Below are 7,925 nucleotides of genomic sequence, written 5' to 3'. Positions count from 1 at the left end.
AATAATTTTTATTTATAAATATATAGTTATATATAAATGTAAAACTTTATATAATTAATAATTACGTATAATTATGTTGAAATAATACCTCTTTATATTTTTCTGGACCGTAGTAAAACAAAATATTAGAACATTGTCTCATTTTTTATATTTTAAAGTGAGCCGTCCGGTTTACTTCCCGGGTTAATCCAGTTTAACTGGGTTTAACATGGTTGGACCGGATTTTTTCCGGTTTAAAGCGGTCCAACTCTCATTCGGTTAAAACGGCAAACCAGAGCCGTTTTCAAGTCCGGTCAGCGGTCAGACTGGTCGGACCGTCCGGTCCGGTCCGGTTCTAACATCACTGGTTCAAAGTGATGGAGAGATTTATTTATTTATTTATTTATTATTTAAAAATAATATGAAATTATTATCATTAGAAAGATTTTTTTGCTACTGTCATAATCCTATCTCCTGTTCGAAGTATGTTCCATTTCCTAAACTCAGATCAATCAGATTATAATAAGTAATATAAAGTATTACATTCTGTTTTTAATTTTTTTATTTATGTGACAATTTTTAATTGGCTGAATAGAGAATTAAGACATGGAAGAGGATCACCTGTCCCATTTGGTGTTCCCGTCTAATCAGAAAATCTTATTTTGTTAAAAGTAAAAATTATAATAACATAAATTAATATTTGTACATTATTTTATGAAATTTGATTGACTTAGTACATGAGAACATGATTTTCTTGGAACAGAAGATCCTTATCTATTAAGACATACTTAGAGTTGGGATCCTATCTCCTGTAATGAACTGTCCAGGACATGAATATAACCTTTAAAAATAAACTTAAATTAAAATTAAGCAATTGGAACTTTTTAAATAACACATATCATCCTCTCATTTAATATTCTCTCATTTAATATTGAATCCTTCACTACTTGACAGGATCTCGATTCCTTTGTTACATGTGATGTGTCTCTCCTAGTGACTCTTCTTTAATGATGTTTTCTATGAGATTTTTTAGATGGGTTTGAAAACTAGGATACTTAATTGGTTTGAATCTTTGGATTCTGGAAGCTTGGTGTGAACTCTCATAGAGTTTAAACAAGTTCTAGTAATATGAACTAAAAATAAAAGTAAGACTTCTTTGAAATACTTTGACTTTTAGTTGAAAATTATGGGTTTGGTTTTATAACTTATAAGTGTATACGGCCTCTTGCTGAGTTTTATTAAAAGAAGAATTACATTATTTCTTAACTACTTGGTACTACCCTACTCTTCTAACAAAATAATGATTAATATGTTATTTAAACCAGAACTCATTTTCAAGTCTTGTGTATTAAAAAATACCTCGTTAAAAAGAACTAACTAATCATATATTTTGGATACAATTACCTCCTCTAAATAACTTAAGTGAGTAAACTTGAATAAAAATATATAGTATTTTATCTTCCCTTGGTGTGAGGATGAAATGAAACATTATATTTATTACTTGGGTTTTTAGTACAAGTAGCAGATGTGAATGAAGTTATGATAAGTTGTATAAATGAAGTTATGATAAGTTATATAATTGAAGTTTGAAGAGGGAGAAGAGATGGTTGTGACAGCTGATATGTATCTTTAATTTAAAAGCATAAAGTTAGGTATCATAAATGGATGAGTAACATCTATCCCAATTCTTGTCCCACTCAGTGTTCTCATCAAATTAAAAAATTTAACTTAATTAAAAAGAAATATTATAATAACATAAATTAATATTTTCACATTATTTTATATAGTTTAGTTGACTAGGTACATAAGATAGGATTATCAAAATCCTTATTCATCATAAATGCATTTGAGTTGGTTGTTGGAAAATCACCTTGAAATAATTAAATAGTATATCATTTCTTGCGAGCAAATAAACTACTGTTGAGTGACAATTCTCTCCAACTAAATGATAATTTCCTTTGAACTTTAAGATAAAAATATAATCATACTTTAAATAAAATAAATAAATATATGTTTTATTTTAATATTTTAATGTACTTTCTTTTTTAGTAATGAAAATGAGTGTCATTCACTATTGTTGATAGTCAAATAATATTAAAAAAATTCTATACTTTTTATTGGTTAATAAGCCCATGTACAAACTAGTCAATGATCTAAGAGAATGATGATGAATGAAACAATAACACTTCTCCATTTTATTGCAATTTGTCCAAATAAATAAGCAGTATAAAACTTGAATTGAACATGTTTTTAAGGACCTCTATTAGAGTATCTGAAAAATATTCTATAATCTAATTGTTTCCGAATAAAAAAATAATTGAATAATCCCTACTAATAATCTAGGACACATCCTTACAATTTATTTTAATTTTTAATGCACGATTAATACATAAGCCTATTAGAAGTCAATTATAAGGATACTTAATTAATAAACAAGTCAGACATTATGGCACAGAAAAAAATCATATCCCAAGCCGTTCATCTAGAATGTGCACAAAAATGCTCTGTTTTTCTTGTAAGTCAACTTTTTGTGTCACCAAACTTAGAACTTTCTATGTTATGATTCACAATTTTAATTGCCATTGCAACAAAATATAGAGCTTTGAAACTGAATTTAAGATCCTGATATTTACCTCCTTGATAACCCATACGGATATTGTCCAATATTAAAGAGGGAAATTTTGTTTTTGCTTTTAGTAAAAGTATTACCTCATTTTAAATAAAATAATACAAATATTATTACATTTTATTTTATTTTTTACTGTACTTCTTTCTAATATTGGATAACATTCTGACTCTGCATGTACATGATAGACATATTACCTTATTATTCACTATCCATGAATGGAGTTCACCGATCCCATTTTTTGTATTTCATTTATATCTCTATCTAATTAAAAAATGTCATAAAATTAAAAACAAAAATCATAAAAACAGAAAATAATATTTTATATTACTTAATATAATGTGATTGACTTAAATATGAAGACATGAATTTTTTTTTGGATTATAATGTTTGTTTACTATCCATATCATGTATAGACAAAGATTTTAAAAATAGTTATGCCACTTAAATGTAATGTTGGTGCAACAAGTACCATTAATCTGACAGGTACCTAAATATCTCAATCACTTAGTCCTTACAATGATCTTGTGATTCCTTCAACTTGGTACTTAGATAAGAGGATGATGATGATTGACAGTACAAAGAGAGTGATAGATTGCTATCAACAACTTCAAGGTCCTCCACCATGCTTCCTTGTATCTCAGAATTGACCATTGAATTTAATTTAAGTGACAGATCTTAATTAAGATCATCAATATCTGAAGCCTTCCTTTTCAAACTCTGATTTGTATGCATTTTATTATTTGGCATGAGGTATTTAGCCTTAATTGGCTTAATATGGTTACCAAATGAGAGGAATTTATCTTTTTGATCATGAACTTTATTTGTTAATAATAAAAGAGCAACTTGGTGCTATAAAGCTCCTGTTATGTGCAGCATCAAGGGAAGAGTTGGATCCACCATGAACTTTACTTGATAGTTCACCAAAATTGGAGGAATCAACTTGGAAAATGTTATTAGTCCAATGAGAAAAAGATGTATACACTGACAGTGTAAGAGTTCTTTTACACTGTGACTGCATCATCCAACATTCATTTTCAATCATTATTGACTTTTCAGAAAAAGTAATCCAAATGAACGGTATACATCTTTACACTGTCAGTGCATAAATTTAATACTGCCAATGAGAAAAGGATGTATACACTGACGGTTAAGAGTTCTTTACACTGTCACATAGATTTTCTCATTCATTCTGCTATAAAGTACAACTTTAGATTCATCTATAGAACTCCTAGGCATGAAAGGACTATTCATCATGTTTTCATAGACACCTAGAGATGAAACATGCCCATATACACATTTGTAAAAAGAGAAAAGAATTATATTTAAATTATGATTATGGTCATTGTTTTGGATACATTATATTTGTCGCGATTGCAGAAATACAGTAATGTCCGACCAACACTAGCAATTGTGTCCTTTATATGGTTGTTTAAACTATCAAAAATATAATATTACAGCTACAACCAATTGCAGTTGTAGTGGCTGACCGCATTATGAAACAATCAAGTTAGTTATAAGCACACATATCCTATATGCTGAATCTTGCTCTGGATTATAACCTTGAATCATGGAAAACTGGACAAAATTAGAAACATTTTTTTCTCCATTTTCTATAAGAAGCCAATGATCAACCAATACTATCATACTGATAAGAGTGTTTGTAGAATTCAAGGAAGTCACTCAAGAAAACGATGAATTCAATGAACAAGTAGTAGGAATTCTTATGAACAAGAAAATAGTTCGAACTATCTTATTACTCAATGAATCAAGAATCCAAGAAAAATAGTGTAGAATAGAAAGAAAAGTTACAACTTTCTACAAAGGGAAAACTGCCTTAACTAAATTATACTATGAACTACTTATAGACTAGCACTTATAACTATTTCTATCAGTTATGGCAACTGTTTGACAACTTGGAATTTTAAACTCTATCACTGCTCTCCTCTTGAAAGCATTCTTATCTTCAAGGATGAAAATTTGGAAACTTCTTGCAGAGATCATAGTAGAATTCTCATGAAACATCTTCAAGTAATTGATGCTTCCATTTGACTAAGACCTTAGTCACGATCTGACCCTTGCATTTCACAGTGATTCTATCAAGTATGAGTTCTGGTTCCTTGATAGTAGGGATTTCAATGGTGCTCAAAGGAATATTTATGGAAGTGACAACTTGTCCTACATGTTGTTTTAGCTGATATACATGAAATAAATTATGTATCTTAGAGTGAGCTGAAAGGTGAAACTTGTAAGACTTACAGACAACTAGAAAAAGGTCAAAAATAGTTTGGAGCAAGTTTCTCATTAGATCTAGCTGCAACTGAAACTTGCTTATAAGAGTGTAAACTTGGCATTAACCAAATCCCCTTCCATGAATTGTGCATTACTTTTATGTTTATCAGCAAATTGTTTCATTTTGTCTTGGGCTTTTCTAAGATGAAATTTAAGTACTTCAACATCTCTTCTTGTCTGGCTAAACATCTATCCACTAGTTGAACTTTAGATTCTCCAGATAAAGACGACATATATGCTGAGGAGGTTGTTCATAGACAATTTCATACGGAGTAGCTTTGGATAGAAGTGTGAAAGGTAGTGTTGTATCACCATTCAGCTAATGACAGCCACTTTGACCATTATTGTGGGGTGTGTTGCACACATATATCTCAAGTAAGTTTTCAAGCATCTATTTACCGCTTCAGATTGGCCATATGCCAGAGGGTGATATGAAGTAGAGAACTACAATTGGACATCTTGAAAAGGCATTAGATCTTGCCAAAAGTTGCTAATGAAAACTAGATCTTTATCATTTGTGATAGAATCTGGAAAACCACGTAATTTGAAGACATTCACTATGCTAGAGTTGCAGTTCAATAGCGCGTATTTTAGATGTATAACAATATTTTCATACACTTTTTGTTTGACAGCAATAGTATATTGTCATCATTAACAATGCTTCTCAAATTCTATTGTATTGAATATATACCACATTACATCACACAAAAAGCGTTGTCAAATAGTGCATAATTATAACAGCGCATCGTCCATAAAGCGTTGTCATATATGTCTTACATAAACAACACATTTTATATGTATTATTTACAACACTTATTGTTGCGCTATTGTAGTGCATATATATAACATTGCATTATCAGAAAAGAGTTGTTGTATAATTCATAAATATTCTCTAGTAACACCTTAATACAACAGCGCAACACACATATTGCATTGTTATATTAAACATGTGCAACAATGTTGTCTATAAAAAGCGCTGTTGTATTAATCATGATGGCATCCTTTGACTATTTACCATTTCAATCTCCCTTTTTTTTTATGATGACAAACTCTAAAACAAATATTGTTTGATTTGCTTAATGCTGGATAGAATGTGTTTGCAATGGTTAAATCAGAATGAGCTGCTCTCTCTCACTTTGTTCTCCCCCTCAATTTATGTAAGAGGTGATACAAAGGTAGCACTTCAAGATTATTTGCGGAAGCTCTATACAACATGCAAAATAACTTAAACAACACTTTCTCCCCCTTTTGACATAATAAAAAAGCTATGATATTATATGATAATAACAACCAAAAGCAAGGAAAAAATTTCAAAAATTTACTGGTCTTAATCGATTAAGTAATCTAGGATAATCGACTAAGCAGTCTCAAAAAGAATTAAACCGGTGCACAGTTTATATCATTAGTCGATTATTTGCATGGAGTTAATCGATTATTCAGAATAAAATCAGATTATGGCAGAAATGAATTGCAAGATATATCCATTCATGTATATAGGAAATATGAAGTATACTGATTAATTGTATATAAGATAAAGCGCAAAAAGTACATATTAACCATTCAATTAAAAGAGTACACAAGATCGATATAGTCAAAAGATCACGAAATAATTCATACATAACCAAAGTTAACAACAAAATTATGAGAAAATATAGAGCAAGTGCATCAAGTACATAAGATGTTCAAAACATATTACAACCAACAACAAAATACATTCTCAAAACAGACACACACCTTAGAATCTAGAAACTCCTATCTAGGCTATTCCTGAGGTGGTGGTGGTGGTGATGAGTAGCCATGTGTGGCACACACAATGAAGATGACGTTGTCTAAATCCATGGTTAACCTTTCTTGCTGCTGATGGAACTCAGCCTCCATAGAGTCTCTCAAAGATTGAAAATGGTCATCAATTCACACATTTAGGCACTATTCCATAACATCCAAGTGTGAAAGTCCAAAAGGTGGTTCCCGAGGCACAACATTTGCCTCAGATTGTGATTGCTCGAGGTTTGACTCACTGGTATTTGCAGAAAATTCTTCATCAGGTAAGTCTTCATTCACATTGGCATTATGATCCTCTTGATACTTCGATACATTTCCAAACTTATATATGCCCATCTTGTGAATAAGATTATCACCGACAAGGCGCTCTTAGGAATTTGTAGTCATTGTATCCACATCTGATGTGTCGATTTCATAGTAATCAATGACATAGGAGATGAAAATCTCATAGGCAAGCAACCTTGACGAAGAAAAATTTATTTCATTCACAACCTTTAAGATTTCAGAGGCCAATTCATCGCAATACCTTCCCTTATGGCAAACATTAGCTTAAGATTGTTGATTGTTGGTTGAGTGTGGTTGGTGTTTCTTTGAACTAAAATCTACTCAATAGATAATGAAAGAGTCGGTTTTCAACGGATAATGACCTGGCCTTGGTCAATTCTCCTTGCACATACAACTGAGGTCCTCTTAAGCATGACTTATACATTTCAATAGCATGAAATGAGTCCCATAACTCATTGTTGCAATCTCTTAGCATGGATCCATCACTTGATATTCCTCCAACTTCCAGAAATAATTTCCCATCCAAAACTATCATCTTTCCCATTACCATAGATGCATAAATCACATCCTTATACCTAAAGTTACTGTGGAATTTCCTAACGAGCGATGGATAAATTTTATCTCTTAATTCTAGAAATTTGTTTGCTCCTTGGGTTTCCAATCCATGTGGGAACTCAAATCCTTGTTCGACTAGCCATGCAACATCCGCATATCGAATATATGTTTCATTTCGTCATTGGAACTTGGCTAGACGAGCTTCTTGGAGTATCAGAGAGTAGTAGGGATCACCATGGTCCTTTTTTCCACCTTGATTGGAAGAGGAACCTTTTTCCATATGTCGAGGATGCTTAGCAGTGGTCTTCACTCTCACTGAATGTGGTTAACTCATATGGCTCAGGTATAATTATGATTAATCGATTGAGCCTAGACTTACTCTTGTTTGGGTACAAACAAGGTCTTA

The 7,925-nt window shown here is 31.3% G+C and overlaps 1 pseudogene; it reads right to left on the bottom strand.

The window, feature by feature from the left end:
* Positions 1-3,112: 3,112 nt before the first annotated feature.
* Positions 3,113-4,252, bottom strand: LOC109337230 (annotated as a pseudogene).
* Between the last annotated feature and the right edge of the window lie 3,673 nt (positions 4,253-7,925).

The sequence above is a fragment of the Lupinus angustifolius genome, unplaced genomic scaffold (genome assembly GCF_001865875.1).
Source record: "Lupinus angustifolius cultivar Tanjil unplaced genomic scaffold, LupAngTanjil_v1.0 Scaffold_2_406, whole genome shotgun sequence".
In the NCBI taxonomy this organism is placed as follows: domain Eukaryota; kingdom Viridiplantae; phylum Streptophyta; class Magnoliopsida; order Fabales; family Fabaceae; genus Lupinus; species Lupinus angustifolius.
This window is presented reverse-complemented; position numbering and strand designations above follow the sequence as displayed.